This window comes from Thamnophis sirtalis, unplaced genomic scaffold (genome assembly GCF_051295495.1).
Source record: "Thamnophis sirtalis isolate CommonGarterSnake01/CBP01778 unplaced genomic scaffold, rThaSir2_p1.2 scaffold_2, whole genome shotgun sequence".
NCBI classification, from domain to species: domain Eukaryota; kingdom Metazoa; phylum Chordata; class Lepidosauria; order Squamata; family Natricidae; genus Thamnophis; species Thamnophis sirtalis.
In genome coordinates this window covers 131,451,191-131,469,914 of record NW_028261382.1, presented here as the reverse complement: position 1 = coordinate 131,469,914, position 18,724 = coordinate 131,451,191, and the positions used below count along the sequence as shown (strand labels likewise).

General features: G+C 35.5%; 1 long non-coding RNA gene across 4 annotated transcripts in view; it reads left to right on the top strand.

Annotated features, from left to right (window-relative positions):
- LOC106537873 (uncharacterized) overlaps positions 1 to 17,337 on the top strand; it is a 191,634-nt gene extending 174,297 nt beyond the window's left edge. For 3 of the 4 annotated variants that reach the window (XR_015695619.1, XR_015695618.1, XR_015695620.1), the window contains one exon: positions 11,909 to 12,810. This is a non-coding gene — a long non-coding RNA (uncharacterized LOC106537873). Of the gene's footprint in view, positions 1 to 11,908; positions 12,811 to 17,086 lie in introns of those variants that run through there. The other variant, XR_015695621.1, reaches the window with a different exon arrangement.
- The last annotated feature ends 1,387 nt before the right edge of the window (positions 17,338 to 18,724 follow it).

The window sequence follows — 18,724 nt, the reverse complement described above, 5'->3', positions numbered from 1 at the left end:
GTAAGCTGTATTAACAATGAAAAAATATTTGGTGTTGCAGGTAACAGTAATTAGTGACTGTTCAAAGTTACAATGACACAGAAAAAAAAGTGAGTTATATCCAGTCCTTACACTTACAGCTGTTACAGCATCCCCACAATCACATGACCAAATTTCGGATACTTGGTAACCAGCATGTATCTAAAACAGTTACCTTTTCCCAGAGTCATGTGATTGCCATTTGTGATCTTCCCAGTTGCTCTTGACAAGCAAAGTCAATGTGGGAGGCTGGATTTGCTTAAAGATTGCATGGTCTATTTACCTGCAGGGATTTGCTTAATGACCTTGGCAAGAAGGTCATAAAATTGGGTGTAACTCATTTAACAACCTCCTTGCTTAGCAACAGGAATTCTGATCCCAATTGTGATCATAAATTGAGGATTACTTGTATGTACAAATATGTTTTCCTCAATGTTTCCAATTTTTGAATTTCAGGGTCCAGCTACATTCTGTTGATATATTGGTTGGTTAGAGCATAAACATGGATAGTCATAATGGTAAAGGGTTGTAATGTGTACCTGACATTATTTAATCACTGATTCCATTGTATTCAGCTACTATTCTTGCTACATACTTCTTGACTACCAAAGCAAGTTATTCTTTCTTTGTTTTTTGTGTCCAGAATTGAAAATAGTATGATCTTTTGATCAATTCCTGTCCATTTCAATAAGCTGATGCCAATGATGTCAATGTGTAGTCAATTATTTCATTCTCCGTTGCCCAGAGTGTTCCCTTGTTCATGTTTCTTATATTTTCATGTTTCTATTTTAATACTCTCTTTGCAGCTTTTTTTTGTGTGTGTGCATGGAACATTAGCAACTAGACCAGTGTTGGGGAACCTTTTTGGCACCAAGTGCCAAAATGGGAGCATGTGCACATGCACATGTGCTGGAAACCAGAACAGAAGCTACCCAGTGCACATGTCCACACTGGGAAGAGATCTTCCGGTTTCTGGCATGCCATCTGGTCTTCCAGTTTCTGGCACCCATATGGATGCGAAGACCAGCCGGCCAGTGTGCAAACATACGCTGGAAACCGGAAGAGCAGCAACTCATTGATTTTCATGTCTTCTAAACAGTGTTTAAGCACAAACCATTGTTTGGGCCTTAGTGTGTTCAATGTATAAATCTTGACCAGCTAACTATATGGGGAACAGAGACTCATCCAGCCGCTTCATTGCATGCGCTTGAGCCTTCCCAATCACAAGTATTAGGTCCTCGCTGCCAGACTGATGGAAAAAATGTAATCATAAAAACCCCTACTTCTTTGATTTCTATTTAAGGATGTTTCTAAACTTGGAGTTTCTTGAACTGGATTGGAATCATTTTTTTGCAGCCTAGTACCTTCTAAATTCTCCCCTCTTTGTTAAATGCAAAGCATGAATGTACCATTTAGGACACATTCTATATTCTTAAAACCAATTTACCCACTGAGTATTAGTCTGCCTAAAGGATTTTTTTTTTTTTTTGGCCTGGCTGCCATACCAAAGACATAATCTTTACAATAGCATAAAATGTGGTTTTTACATTATGGAACTATGGCAATCATTTTATATGTTAACAGACATACAACTTCAAAACAATTTTAAAGATACTTGGAACACAGAAAAATGCTCATTGACCTTGCAAATAATGTTTACAAATAATTGCCTATGCTTTCCCAACTATGGGCTCCCTCATTTCTATTGACACTGCCACTAATCCACATTCCTCTATGTAGAGTCAAAAGGAAGTGCAATGTAAAAAAGAATGCATAAGGACACACTATGGCTACTTGAAGACTAATTGGTCCTATGAAAGAGTAAAGTCATCAACATCACGATTCAAGAAATAAATTACGTGTAGCATTGAAAAGGTGGCTAACTAAAGACTTCATATAATACCATATAAAACTGAATATGTGTGAATAAGCAGCAATCAGCAAGCTTTTAGCTTTTCAAATACCTTTTGGGCTAGCACAGATGTTACTGCTTGATTACCAATTGTATGATTTAGTTTATATAGTGAACATATTTTAGTAAAAGGTGCTATGCAGTAGATAAGCTACTAGATCCTGAGAGAATGATATTGAAAGTTTTTTATCCTTTGGTCCTTAATTCTACTACTAACACCATCCCTGTCATTATCAATATTAGGAATGCAATTATTAGAGAGTTGAGATGTCTGTTCTACTGATCAATAAGTATTCCTTTCACAATTAATACATGAGCCTATAACTGGGACTATAGGAAGGGCTCTAACCCCAACTCATCAAATTAATTAATTGAAAATCAGTAAGATAAGTAAATTTTAGAATTTTTCAAGACCCATTAAAAGCAGTGTAATAAATTGAGAAGAATCACCTGAAATTTGCGATCCAAACTGCTGTGGCAGCAGAAGTCTCAAAATTTAGGCCACATCAACCTAAAATCCGTTAAGGAATTATTTCACATCTTTTCTGACACGGTTCTTCCACTGAAATATAGTCCCTGTATTCCCCTGAGACCTTAGGAATCTCTGTTTGAAACTATAGGTCCAAATTACTTACGAAAGACAGAGAAAATATAAAATTAACATAGACAGATGGACCTGTAAGAGCAAATACAAATAGCCCAAATCAGGATTGATTTCTGCATAATGCGGTGGAGGAATCCCCCATTATTGATCAACTTTTAAAGCCAGTACACAGCGCTTAAAAAGATAAAGTAAGCAAGGTCAGATAATCAAAGCATTTAAATAGTAAAAACAGCAACTGCCACTGTAGACTGCTAAAGTAAATCCATAATACAAATTGCTTTAGCAAAAAAGTGGATGAGCAGCTGATCTTCCTATTGAACTTTTATACTGTTCAGTGACCACACAAGGAAACGGATTGGGAGACATGGTTTAAAGATCAATATTGAGTGAGATGTAATAGGGATTCATTCAGAACATGAAAGAATAGCAAGTATTAGAGAGTTGTGATATCTTTTCAGATGTCATCAAGAAAAGATTGTTTAGATCAGTTTAGTATGCCTTGTGTGTCATAATCACATAGACATTAGTCAAATTTCTCTTTTGTTATGATTGATCCAACATGCTTCAGTAAGTTAACTGAATTTATCATACGGAGACTTCAAAAATCAGCTCCTGTTCAATAGTCTAACAGCCTTCATAGATAATAAAATATTCATTCTATTTTAATTTCTTACTTTTATAGAATATTTTCTTAGGAAAATACATTTGTAATAAATTCTATTTTACTTGTATTGTATATTTTAAAGCATGTCTCCAATCAAATCTGATTTCTCAAAATTCATATTATTCTCAGCAGAATAAACCAGCCTTACATAAAATATCAACCAAAAAATATGGGTGATTATGTCAATAATATTGTGAATACTTTCTGGTTCAAGTTTTGTTGGTTAAGTAACAAAGATTTCACTCCCAAAATTAATTTGGGACAAAGAAACTGGTAACAAAAGCTAAATTTGATTTAACTTAAAAGTAATGAGATATATTTAAGAAATTTAACATTAATATGATTACTCCTTATATGATGACTAGTATTCGGCTCTATCACTTTAAAAATAGCATTTCAGTCATGCCTTTTGATGTCCCTCTGATTGTCCATACTGAAGAAAGTACTTGCTTCAAAGATTGCAACAAATCTCCTATACCAGTGTTTCTCAACCTTGGCGACTTTAAGTCCTGCTGGCTGGGGGATTCTGGGAGTTGAAGTCCACAGGACTTAAAGTCGCCAAGGTTGAGAAACACTGTCCTATAACTATCAAAAAATTGAGATTATTTTTTCCTTATGTAACTATGAAAATTGAGAATGTTTTTTTCCTGAAATATTAATAGGACTTCCTTGAATCAAACACCACTTTACAGACTGCTGATTGTGTGCTGAAAACTATCTATTAAATGGCGACTTCCCTAAGTTAATCATGCTTCTACTAAATCAGTGACTTGAACCTACAATTCACATCAGTACCCTTTACATTTAGGGAGCTCTTTACAAACCCATAAGCCACATGTGGTACTACCTAAAGTTTAAGGACCATATATAAATTGAAATATATAACAAACAAAACTCCTTTAACAGCACACACCTCACTCAAAGTCTCCAGCACTGAGAGGATATTTGCTTACATTCTAGAAATGTGATGTTCATTACTTGTAAAAGCTGTTGGGCTATTGAGCAGGAGTTAATTCATCCATGAATAACCCAAAGGTGCTTTTTAAAGATACAACTGGAGTTTCTGGTTTTTCTTTGAAGACATTTAACTTCTCATTCAAGAAACTTCTTCAGCACTAAGCACTTTTGGGACAACCATAACCTGGATGACTGAGAATCTACATAGACATCCATGAATAAGAGAAGGAGGAGCTTAATAGAACCAGAAGTTAGCTAGGGGGACATTTTAGAATATCCCCTAAAAGGCAAACTGATTAAAGCAATAGCAATAGCACTTAGACATATACTGCTTTGTGGTGCTTTACAGCCCTCTCTAAATGGTTTACAGAATTAGCATATTACCCCCAACAATATGGGTTCTTATTTTACTGACCTTGGAAGGATGGAAGACTGAGTCAACCTTGAGCCAGAATCAATCTCCTAGCAATGAGCATTGAGTTAGTCTGCAATACTGCATTTTAATCACTGTGCCACCACGGCACCAGTTAAGGCAGTAACTAATGTACGTATGTATTTTCTACTAAATAAACTAATAAGTTATGGTTAATTTTTATTTATATAACAAATCAACAAATCTATGTTTTTTTCCTTGGAAGCTCCTTGATTAGGGTCTTGTTTTCCACACACACACCAATACTGGAAGGCAAGATACTGGGTATAAATAGAGAGCAAACCCCACTCACACCAATACTGATGATGTTACCTAGTCCTGTAATGAAACGTCTGCAACCAAACAACCAAGCTCAGGGAGCACCGAGCACTTTATACTCATATCATTCTAGGATTATATAATTTTGTCAGAGTATTGTACTAAAGGACTGACAAGAACTTATTAGCAATCACATAGAGGCAATGGGACTGTAAGGAGTGAAGAGGGAAGAGAATCACAGGTACTAGTGTATATAAGAATGTTTGTTGTATTCATCATCTACAATATATTGAACTGCTTAAATAAGATCCCCAAGCCAGGATTACAACGTCCTTGTAATTTGTGATATATGTAGAAAGATATCCTTGGATCAGATTTAATGGACAACCATGTAGTTTCCATGGTGTAATAGGGAAATGATTTGCCATCGCCTTTTCCTGGATGTATGTGAGTATGTGTTTACTTCTCAGTCCAATCCACCACATTGTAACTTCCTGCTAGTTACCCAAGCAACCATTAACAAAATAACGTGTGCATTGCTGTTGATAATAAATCTCTAGGTTAAACATACAAGATCTTTATCTGTCACATTTGTTAATACCTGCCTGAATCACTTCTTTTGTATCTGATATCAATTGATAGTTTTCATATTTCCAATATAAAATAAGTAGATCTCAAATGGCTGCTGCCGAGCTGTCATTCGTAAGTCCGAGGACTTACTAAGCTACAACACAATGATGTGTCTGCTGTTATACTACAAATTTATAAAGGAAAAAATGAGAGATTCTTAGTACTTGATTGTCCAGTTGTTTCATATGAGTATTCCTGATTGAAGTTTGCAACAATTGGTAGAAGTTTACACCCTGCTTTACCACAATGAACAATTATTTAAGATTATTATTGGCTCTGTATTTGCACTATGAATTGCTGAGTGCAGCAATTTTAGTAGTAAATTTGTGGAACAATATTCATAGTTGTCAAGAAAAGGTCATTTTATTTGCATTTGTTAGGAACCTAGAAGACCATGTTGCTTGTTTTTCCCCTTGGGATCCTTACAGTTATTGATTTGTCTACATCCATAGGAAAAATTAATTAGAATTATATTTCACTTACTACCAGAGGCTGTATAACATAAAAATCATATATTAAAAGAAAATTAGCTACAGCCAGCAAATGAAACATCTACTTTTTTCCAGAGTATAACTTTTTTCTAGTAGACCTTCATTACAACCATCATTTTGCTTGCAGGAACAAATCCCACTTACAAATGTTCTGAGGGAACATTTATTTTCTTTTATGTTTGCATTCAAAATTCATTCGTAGAGCACATTCAGTCTTAATGCATTTAAAATGTTCATACATGTGATGATTATTTCATTTTCACCACAGCATGTTTGGCCATTAGAAGTTTAGGCACGGCTTCTTTACTATAGTGCTCATTAGTCTCGCTGTCTATGAAGATGGTTACATTTATATAGAACAAAGGAGACGAGAGACAATATTAGAATATCCAGAGTATCTGGACATTAGTATATCCAAATATGTAGGTTAGGAAAGCTTTTACTTTTTTTAAAAAAAAAGACTTAAAAAGATCCAGCTGAAATGGATGAAAGACCAAAGTCTAGCATTATGTTCTCACAGCATCAAATGGATGACCATGGGACGCTCATAAGCAGGATATGGAAATGTGGTAGAGCCTGTGCAGTGAGTGTGTTGATGGTGTTAGAATAGCTCAGCTATGGATTTTTATGGTTTTTATATTGGTGCTTAATCCAGCCAGAGAGAGAGCCAGGCCAGCAAGCAGGCAAGCAAGTAGGGGGAGGCAGAGTGCAGAGGGGCTGTGAAGGCCAAGGAATTCCCATTTTCACACCCTTGCTGCTGCGGCCACAGACCATTTGGAGTTCAGATTCTTCAGGAGTGGTAATGTTCAGTCCATTCTGGGGCAGTAGTGCAGAAGCAACTGTGGGGTGTGTGAGTATGGGATGCCTCTGACCTCCACTTCCTCCCCGCTGCCCACCCCCACCCACCCCCACTGCCCCAACCTAAACAATGCTCCCACTGAATAGCTTGCTGTGACAGTGGTGGCAGGAAGTGTGAAAATGGGATGCACTTGGCCATTACCTGACCCTCCCATCATCACCACCCTAAAATGGACTGAACACCTCCTCCACTATCAAGTGGCCTAAACTCTAAATGGCTCAGAACAATGCATCAGTAGCAGAAGCGGTGGAGGTGTGTGAAAATGGGAAGCTCCCCACCAACAGCCACTGCTGCTCAGTGCTCTGCCCACCCACTTGCTTGCTTGCCTGTCCTGCTCTCCTGGTGGGAACCCCCCAGCCACCACCACAGATCTCATTCTGCCGACCACTTGTTCGCCTGATTCTCCCTCTGCCTGCCTGCAGTGAGTTGTCCCTGTGGCAAATTGGTTATGTGGAGTTGTCCTGTGATGACTTGGCAGTGGTGAGTTGGCAAAGGTTGTGGTGAGCTGGCCACATGGAGCTGGCCATCCAATCTTACTACAGATCCAAAAGTTGCTGTTGTCCATACTACTGTGATGTAGCCTGTCACTGCAGACAATATTTTAGGTTCTCTTATTTTTAACTGATCTTTGCAACTTTCCAAAAACATCCAGAAATACTAAATAATTTCATTATGTCCTTTTTTAAAATAAAGACTGGAATGCCATTTGCCATTTGCCAAGATCCTTGATACAAAGAGTGATTTTAGGTACGTTTTTGTTAGAGTAAGTGTTTTATTTAAATTCTTTAACAGTACTTACTCAAACAGATAATCATCTATACTATTAGTAAGCAAAAGCTTTTGAATTTGAGTACTTGAAATTCTTCATTTCAATAAGCTATTACAAGTTGAAAGCAGCTGAACTAACTTTCCCATAAGTAGGCTCTAATTTGATATTAAGTCACATATTTCCAACTCAAACCAGAACCTAAACATTCTAGAAGAGTTGTCCTCAAACTTTTGTTCACCACGGACCTCCTTTAAATACCTTTTGTGGCCACGGAAACTCAGGAATTAAGATTTAAATCGTAACATTTTTTCAAACCTTTGTGGACCTCCTGTAGTGACATCAGGGTTCCTCAGGGGTCTGCGGACCACAGGTTGAGAACTACGTTTCTAGAATGTTTGGAATAGTTTCAAAAGACCCACTAGTGAGGACACAACCATCAATTACAAATTCATTTGTTTTCATGCTAGACACCTGTGAAATTTGAAATGGTTTATACATACCACACACTAGATCAGGCTTATTAATTTTCCAATAAGATGCTGTATTCTTTTCTCTAATTTCATAGGTACATGGGAGTTTTGCAAGGAAACACGGAGCATAGAATACAGTCTACTATATGATAGTTAAAAAAAAAACCAAATTATGGAGCCATGAGAACTTATTGAGAGACTGGAATCAAATCAAAAACCTGGGCTAAACTAAAGACACTGATGGCCTATATGACCCTGCTTGCATTATCTTGGCAATTATGGCCTGTTCTTATTGCATATTTCAGTGAACTCTTAACGCTTCAAATTAATTATTGCATTGTATTCTGATTATATCCATATTATTCTCTATGATAAGATTAGTTTCTTAGTTATTTAAAAGCAATGTTTGGCTTATATCCACTGGATCAGGCATTCAATAAGTGGGAAAATGTAGGCTGCAGTTCCCCATATGGTGCATATGTGACATATGTTAGCCATTAATCAAAATACAGTCACCTCTAATTAATAGCAAAGCTGAGACCAAAAGTGTAGCAGAAGCAAATGATAAATGAATTGAGTGTATAGCATGTAGAGAGGGGAAAAAGTATTCTAACTTGTGCTATCTTAACAGCTGTCAGTATGGAAGCAGCTGTAAGTGAAACTGCTTTATGTAACTTCTGAAAACATTTACAAACATACTAAATGTTTAGAGGTAAATTGAATATATTAAAGCAATTGTAACCACCTGTTTATTACATTTTTAAAATATATCTTGCTCTTTGAATTCCTATCTAGCAATAGCAATAGCAATAGCAGATTTTTATATACCGCTTCATAGGGCTTTCAGCCCTCTCTAAGCGGTTTACAGAGTCAGCATATTGCCCCCAACAACAATCTGGGTCCTCATTTTACCCACCTCGGAAGGATGGAAGGCTGAGTCAACCCTGAGCCGGTGAGATTTGAACCGCTGAACTGCTGATCTAGCAGTCAGCTGGAGTGGCCTGCAGTACTGCACTCTACCCACTGCGCCACCTCGGCTCGGCTATCTACCACTTGGAATAGCTAATACTGTGTTTCTCTCTCTCTCTCTCTCTCTCTCTCTCTCTCCCTCCCTCCCTCCCTCCCTCCCTCCCTCCCTCCCTCCCTCCCTCTCTCTCTCTCTCTCTCTCTCTCATCTATCTCTATCTATCTATCTATATATCTATCTATTTATCTATCTATATATATATATATAGCAAAGTCTTTATACATATAAAATAAACAATATCATAAAATGAACAGTTACAGTATAAAAATAATTCAAAACAATTGCCTATCTAAATATGAAGATATATATAAGATATACTAACATTTACAGTCAGTGAACCTGCCAAGACAAAGCATCCCTAATTTAGAAGTGAACATGAAGTTTCCTTTTCTCAGCCATATGATCCATGACTTCACCACAGCTGCCTTTCCATCAGATGTTAAGACAAATAGCTAGTTAATATGTAGAGGAATTCTTTAAGATGTTGTAGAGTTGACTACGGAGGTTACTGCATGTGGTGTACAGCTTCTAGCATGTTTTCATAAAGAATTCAAACATTCTTTTGTTGCAGCCTTTTTATTTTGATTTTCTCCTTTTTTGCTGTCTCAATTTCTCCCCAAAGATCAACTCTTGACACTAGCAAAAGATAATCTTTTCCACATTCATAACTTCTTATTACCCTTGTAGTCCTTAATTTTTGGTTTCTACCATGATATTTTTTTAAATTAAAAAAAAAATTCTTTCGCCGCATGTATGTATGAATAGACTTATGCTTAAACCAAATATAAAACCATGTTTCATGGTTTTATATTGATTTCAGACTCTTCTTTGTCAAATATATAATATTGGAATATTTTTATTTATTTTACTTTTATTTTTATTCTCTTTTTTAACAATCCATCAAAGTAATTGTCTGGATTAGAACATCACTTTTTCATGGGATGGGAGACAGAAAAAGTGTTCTCCTCAGCAATGAACTAGTGTAAAGCCATAATATATCTTCATGAAAGTAGATGTATAGAATTAAAGAACAATAGGTGAGATATGTTACTTCAATGTAATGTAAACACCACTGTATGGTCCAGTCCCAAGGAATACATTTATTCTTAAAAGTTTAAACTTGCCATTATACATGAGTAAATTTTCTACCAACATTTCAATTAGTTGAATACAATTTTGACTTTTTCCACTACGTTTTAGTTCTCTCACTGAGCAAGAGAGTAACAAGGCCAAAACAATTTTTAGCCTATGGAAGGTGTCTGGGAGGCTTTAAAGAGACATCCCTAAAATTTCCCCTTCCTAAAAGAGCAGTAAGCATTTGACTAAACCTATAATGATACAGGGAGAAATGAGAATACCTTATTTCTTTGAAAAAATTAAAAAGTTTGGAACCAAATACAGTCCATCCTAGGTTACCGAAGCAACTAGCTTTGGTCTGGCCATAGTTTATCTTTGAGCAATCCTGAATAATTGGAACAAATATCCAAATATTCAAAAATGGAGGAAAAGCAAATCCCACAAATTAAAAACCAATCCGTTTGATATCAATATCTAGGAGAATCTTAAATACAGATATGATTCTGAAAACAATACAGTAATTAACTAAAATCAGCATGACTTTTTGAGTAACAAATATTGCTATACCCAACCCTCACCTAATTTTTTGATTAACTTATTTAGTAAATTATGGGAATGCTGTAGATAAAATATACCTTGACTTCAGCAAAGTGTAACTGCTGCATGATAGATTGATCCAGTTAAGGGTACATTGAACAGCATGACAATCAAATTGATAAATTATACTTGAAAACCATACTAAAAATCTCAGTGATTTCTGGATTGCCTAACTTTCAATATTTTCATTGGATTTGGATAAAAAGGAAGAATTATTTTCAGATTGAAGACCATATAAATAATTGGAATGAATAGTTAATATTCTTGAAGATAGAAATATCATCTCTTTGAGGTATGCCAAGGATTCCAGGATTGCTTTTCATTGTTGAGGGTAAAAGAATCTTGACAGCTGTAACGAGTTTTGTTTGTCCATTTAATTGAAATAAATTCAACATGGTGTTATTTGATTTTACTTCTCCTATTTCTTCTCCTATTTACTTCTATTTTCCTCTTTCTCGGGACTGAACAATATTTTCTGAAAGTCTCTTCTTAATTGTTCATTCATTCATTCATTCATTCATTCATTCATTCATTCATTCATTCATTCATCCCCAATTCCCAAGATCAGGCCTACAATCCTTTGCATAAAATGATTTTTGTAGCTTGGAGAAACAAGCTAAAAGTAACCCAATAAAATCTAATAGATTTGATCCCTGCACAAATTTGCACTTTGCAATTGTCTTCATTTAGGAAATTAAAAATCAAATGCACAGATCTAGAACATTGAATTGGTAGTATTGATAGTAGTTGAATTATGTATAGAATAGTCAGTTTCAAAAGAATGTCAACAAGTGAAATATTATGCAAAGAAAACAAATAAATCTTTAGAATGCATCAACAAAAGTATTATTTCCAAACTCATTGAAACTAATGCTCTATTTTATTCAGCTTTGGTTTTAGTTTGTCTCTAATACTGTGTCTGGTTAAGGGCTGGATTCAGGAAAAAAACTGGGCAATTTGGGAGAGGGGGGGGAAAAGTCAGGAGAATAGAAATTAAAATAATTGAAGAGAGACTGAAAGAGATACAGCATTATGCTTAGCCTTAAGAAAAAATGACTGTGAGAGAAACTGATAGCACTCTTCAAATACCAGAAAAAATGTCTTAGGGAAGAAATTCTGTTCTCTCTTGTTTCACAATGCAGGACACAGAATAATGGATTTAAATTACAAGAACACAAATTCCACTTTAATATTGATGAGAAAAAAACCTTCCTAACAGAGCGAGACTATCATCCATCTCCTTTAATGTCGATTCTTGCACTGAACAGGGAATTGGACTCAATGGCCTAATGGCCACTTCTCCCAACTTTTATTATTTTATGATTATATGCTTCTCTGCAGTAAAACTGGTAAAAGCTTAAGAAACAAAAGTGGAGATGAAGATCCTTGGATGAGAAATCCTTTACCTGCAGTGCTCATGCCTATTTATGTTCCTGGTTGACAACACTGGCCTACTTATTCAGCAAGTGTAACCCTGTAGTTGCCCTTGAAGAATAAATCAAAGAATAGGAGTAGTAAATGATTATCTGATAAGAAAGGAGGTTTTATTGGTTCCCATAAAGCAGTTCCTAAGGTAGAAACTAACATTGAAAACAACTTACCATAAGGAAGATTGTCAAATAAAGAATGAAGGTTAATTGACAACAGTAATAGCAAGAATCAAGGAACCTCGACAATATTCTGCTCCATTGGAACTAAGAAACAATGTTCAGATTTTTAAAGATGTAAACTTTGAATTTTCAAATCAAGCAAAAAGAAAGAAAGAAACAGGCAGGATGCAGGATGCTGAATCCCCCAGAAATACATATGGCTCTCATTCTCCAAATGTCTTAAAGTCCCTTAAGATCTGATTCTGTTCCAGGCCTGGGATTAGAGGGCTTGTGGAAACCCTGTCATGTTTTGTTTTTGTTTTTGTTTTTAATATTATTGTTTCTTTTCCTCCAGGAATTTTGTAACATTTTTTTTATATTTTAAATTGTGTTTTAAATATGGTTGATATTTTATAAGCCATCCGGTCTTATCTGAATTGAATGGGCTTAACAAATTGAATAAAAATCAAATCAATAACTAAATAAATAATTTCCAAATCTCTGGAACTAATCATTACATTCTATTCAGTTTTGATCAAACAAAGGAAAGAATTATGATGGTTGGTGTCTCGTTATTTTAAAAAGAACACTGTATACAGTTTGGACTCATTGGTTTATGATATGAACTATCTGCTACAAATAAATTTCAAGGATATCTCAGGACTAACTTTCAAGATTTATGAATCCCACAGACAAATAACTCTTCCATCTAATTTATGTGGAAATAAATTATGCTTCAAGGAATATGGATGCTGAAGGAAGCTCAAGCTGATGGAAGGATGTGGTGGTATTGATCTTGGGTGGTTTTCCCTGCAATCTAAAACGATTGGAGTAGGAAAGACGAATATTGCAAATGAATGTCTGGTTAGGCTATTGATGATGATGGAAGAGATTAGATTCCTGGAACAATAGTCTTAATTATCAGAATAATGGACTGCTTGCCAAGCTGAAGCATGGCAAATTTGACCAGAAGGTTTTAAAATGTAATCCTTTTGGGCTTGAAGATAAGAACTCTGAAGGAAGGACTTCACATAAATACTTGAGCACTGTGGAAGGAAAAGAGAGTGCTGCTATTAACCACTCAAATAAAATGTATGACCATCATATCTACTAATAGAGTACCAGAGACAAATAAATTGAGCTTGAATTCTTAGTCAAGGGAAGAAATAAGATTCAGTAGATATAAGGGAGACCTGGTGAGAGGCTTTCTGTGATTGGAACTGAACAATTGAAGATGCAGTTGGTTCAAAAGAAGCACAGTTGAAAATAATTAGTTGCTATGTTAAAAATATCTAAGCTTGTTCAGTAATCAAAATTAATTTGCCAATATTATAGGCCAGTATTTATCTTAGCAATTTTAAGATGTGTGGACTTCAATTTTGGCTGGGCAATTGTGCAAGTTGAAGTCCACAGACATTAAAGTTTCTAAGGCTGAGAAACACTGCTGTAGAGTAAATCTGGGTTCAAATATGTGGGGACACAGACAATAAAAACTGCTGTGGGCATCTAATATGACCCACTGTATTAAAGAGAAAATATGATTACTGCATTCCAAAAGATCTTTCAAAGAAGCATGAAGTGGTAGTGATGCAGGATTTGGATAACCCTCAAATCAGTTGAGAGACAATTTCTGCTAAGCACACTCCTACCAGAAAATTCCTGACATGCTAACATTTTTTCTTCATCTTCAGAAAATAGAGGAAGGCTGGAGAAAATAGCTCTTCTAGGCTATTAATTGATGCTAATCAATTGGGACATGTAGTCAAGGAAGTGGAAATAGCAAGCACATAAAAACATATTTCCAGGAAACCAACTTCTGTATAGTCAAATACTTTTCTTTGCGGTTTTAAAACAATTAAAAATTTAATGGACTGGATTTTAATAAACCCAGAAAAAAATGATAAGGAGGATTCATTAGAAAAACAAACTAATAGAAAATGGAGCTTAAAGTGGATGAAAGTTCATTAAAAAGCAACAACAACAAGCACAATTGAAAATAATTATTATGAGGAAGAATGATGGAGAACAGCCAATGAAACCAATGTTCATTTTTACAAAGCTTTATAAAAACCTGAAAATGAAAAAAGAGGACATTTAGAAAATGAAAATAAAACAGGTCACTAAAACAATTACAGTCATGAAGTCTAAAACTATAGTTTAGAATGAACTGATTAAAATTGAGATTAAAATTATTTAAAATACAAGGAACAAGAAAATCAGTATACCAGCTGCTCGATGAAATAGATCAAAAGCTAGCATATAATGAAGAAAAAGCAAGCCACTTAATTCCTATTTTTGTCAAGCCACTTTAATGAAGGACGGTGTGTTCCACCAGATAACTGAAAAGAACAAATAAATTACAGGACTGAAATTTGAGATTAATAGAAACAGGACAATGAAATATATGTATTTACTTTGAATGAATTTAATGCCCAGGTGATACACAACATTCCAGTGTGGGTATGTTTTCAGCCTGATCATGGTATACAGCACAGTAGTTATGAAATATGAGTCAGCTATGTGATGCAGTCACAAAAGCAAACAGCAAAAGTAGGTTACATCAAGAGTGGAAATACTATTTTGTACTATGTAAGTCATACCTACCTCCAGTATGGGGCATCACACTTTTAAGAAGATTCAGATTAACTGAAACAGGTTTAGAGAAAAGCAACGAGAATGATCAAGGAACCAAAAATAAAATCCTACAAAGAAAGAGTGAAAGAATTGGGAATGTTTAATCTTGAGAAGAAATACACTAAGGACAATATCTGATAAATATACAAATACTGTATTTGAAAGGAGACAGACAAGGGTCAAAACTTCTTCTCGGTTGTTCCAAAATTCAAGACAGACATAGAAATGTAAACTGGACTTAACTCACAGGACCTAATTCACAGATTCGATCTGACTATTAAAAACAAATAGAACAGTTTGATAAGAGAACAATTATTCTGGGAAATGGTGAATCGGTTCACGTGGAGTCTACTCTTGTATTTGATCCGTACAAGTGGAGTCTAGTCCTGTACTAAGCAAGGGTTTGACGGAAAATATTCCTTTCTATTATTCTCTAAATTTATGGTGATATGTACACATTGTGTTAAATTGAATGGAAGGACTCAACTGATTATATTTGTATATTATTAATCTGCAAACTTGATCATAGTCTGGTTTAAAATTATATAGATAAATATAAAACCATGGTACTGGGATGATGGAATACTTCAGGATCAAATTCTGCAAATTCTTTTGCGTTATTGACCTGTTGCTACAAGACAAAAGTGAGGGAGGCATGAAATGGCATTTATGTTCCTATTTTCATTCCATGTGTTTGTTTCTCTGTCTCTCTTTCTCCCTCTCTCCTCCACCCCTCTCTCTGTCTCTGTCTCCCCATTTCAAATTAAAACAGTTCCCACTCAATGAAATCCAAAAGAAGAACAATAGCAATAGCAATAGCAGTTAGACTTATATACCGCTTCATAGGGCTTTCAGCCCTCTGTAAGCGGTTTACAGAGTCAGCATATTGCCCCCACAGTCTGGGTCCTTATTTCACCCACCTCGGAAGGATGGAAGGCTGAGTCAGCCTTGAGCCGGTGAGATTTGAACCGCTGAACTGCAGATAACAGTCAGCTGAAGTGGCCTGCAGTACTGCACCCTAACCACTGCGCCACCACTGCTATGTTCAAGCTCTAGTTGATATCAACTATGGAACCACAGCAGGAAAACAATGAGTTTACCTTGCCCATAGAGCTAGTTTTACCCATTCTGATGCTACAACTGGTGTCAATAAGAATCATTCTAGAAGCGTACTGCAAGGATCAGAAACTATTATTCTGGCATGGATTTCTCTCCCTTTGAGATTGGAACTTTATTACTATTAGGATCTTGGTGTTCCCTCAGCATTCCAACCCTGAGGTACATATATTTTCCATTATAGTAAATTTTGCTAGAAATGAGAGGTTTATCTTTCCATTTTATGAGCAATATATTAGAGTGGCATATTTTTTAAAAAATATATAATTAATGATCTCCAAAAAATATTTGCCAGTCAAGATCCAAGAGAACAGATGTTGAACTTACTTTTTAATACATGCATGCTAGTCAAAAAATGCTATTTTCATCTTCACTTAATTTTTTTAAAACAGAGTAAACCAGTTTGTTTGTTTGTTGCAGAATATAAACCCTTTTTCTTTATGCTTTTAAATAATCTCATAATTCCTTAAGGAGTCCCTGCAGATTTTACTGTGCTATCAGTGCCAACTATAGGGGGTGGTGCTGATCTCCATTTCAAGGCCATTGAATCAGTGCTGTCTGAAGATGTTTCCATGGAAATGTGGCCAGCATGACATCACAGACTTTGGTTACCTTCCCAATGAAGTGATACGTGTGTTTGTATATATATATATATATACACACACTTGCACTTGCATGCTTTCAAACTGCTAGGTTGGCAGGAGCTGATTGAAACCTCAGCCCGTTATGCAGTTCTCAGGACTCAAACCTTGTCTGTCTGGTGGACAAACCCAGTGTCTTAACCACTGCACTAGCCCATTGCTTTTAAGGCAATATCCCAATTGTTACTATACCGTTTTTCTCTCTTTAAATGCAAACTTTTATGCCCAGAAAACGGCACTCTTACAATCTAAGAAAAAACAAATATTAAATATTACATTTCAGTTCACGTATTAGTTTGGGAAGTGCAAATTGAACAAATTTCTCCCATCTTTGTTCCAGGTATATAAATTTCAGTTGGTTGCTCCAAGATGTGAGTAATTAGAGAAGCCCATCTCTATCTCTGCACCTTATCTAACAGCATGAATATCTCCACTTCTAGTTCAGGCAGCCTCATGATTCACCGCTCAAGGCTTCGAAAGAAGGTTCTTGCTAAGAAAACCTCACAATAACATCATTAATCCATGAGGAATTTCCTCATCTGGGACATCTGTTCAAGGAATGTCACAAAATAAATGTACAGTCCATTCATAACCTGCTCTCAATTCACAACTTTATAGAAAGCAGAAGGCACATTATTAAAACATTATGATCTGAAAAAATATAACCAAATGCATTGTGCTTCGCTTGTTAATGCATCTCTACATAAATAACTCTCTCTTTGTAAACTTATTAATGTTTGAATATTGTTTGGGCTGTGGATTTGAATATACTTTGACAAACGATCAGCCTTTTCTAGTACACATTATATTTTTCTTATGAAAAATACATAAACATAATGATATTTTTCTCATGCAATCTTTTGCTATCATCCTGCCTTCAAATAAGTTATGCAAAAGAGCAAACAGATACAGACAGAGCTTATATATTGCAACATATTTCTCTGCTGCTGAATTCTCATCTCCCAAAGCTCGGTTACCATTATTTGGAACATAGAATATTGGGAAGCCAATCATTAGCATTTCACTTTCTCCCAAATAAAATAAATGGTAATAAATGTCTCCTAAGTGGTATTTAGATATTTAGGAGAATAGAAGCTATGTGAATATCTGTCCTCCAGAAGTCTTGCTGTTAGTATTTTCACTTTCCATGATACCTTACAGAGGTTTGAGGGAAACGAGTGTGTGTGTGTGTGTGTGTGTGTGTGTGTGTGTGTATCGGTCTACTGTATATCTCTATCTTCTTTTTGTATATGTATCTGTATATACCTGTATTTTATTGCAGGGGCTGATAATGACTTTTGCATTTGGATGTAAATTAATGATTTTTTTTACAGATATTGAACTTTATAGAGAAACATGATCAAATATTGCACAAAAAGGCACAGAACAATCAAATGAAAAGTTCAAATGTACTAAAATTCTGGTGTCAGCAGAAAAAATATTCTGTCTTTAGAGCAAACATAGCCCCAGTTTATTTGAAAGAAAGAAAACCTGTAATTTTGAAAAGGGAAGGGGTGAGACCAATGAATATAAGGAACTTCAGCAATTTACTAAAGAGTTTTCTTAAATAAAATACTATATTAATATAGTATATTAGTATTCTTCTGGAGATAAAAAAAAATCCAGGGTAATGAGTCAAAATACTGTGTTCGGATATAGGCCTCTGAGACATGCAAGAATACAGTATTCTTTAGGAATACAGAAAAAGCTAAGGCTTCTGTGTTCAAAAATGGTGTCAGGAGACTGTAAGAAGCAATGAAAAATGGTTGGTTAAATGGAACAGATTTTTCATATTCATTATATTGAGTTCTAAGATCCTGCAGGATAAAGCACAAGGAAAATGGTTTACCAGTAGCATGTTGTATAGGATCCCCCCAAATACTGATTTGCTGTCACTACCCTCTCTTCTACCTAGCATGGCCAATTATGAGGAATGATAAGATCTTCAATCAATTAGGTTCTGATGCCTGCTTCAGGC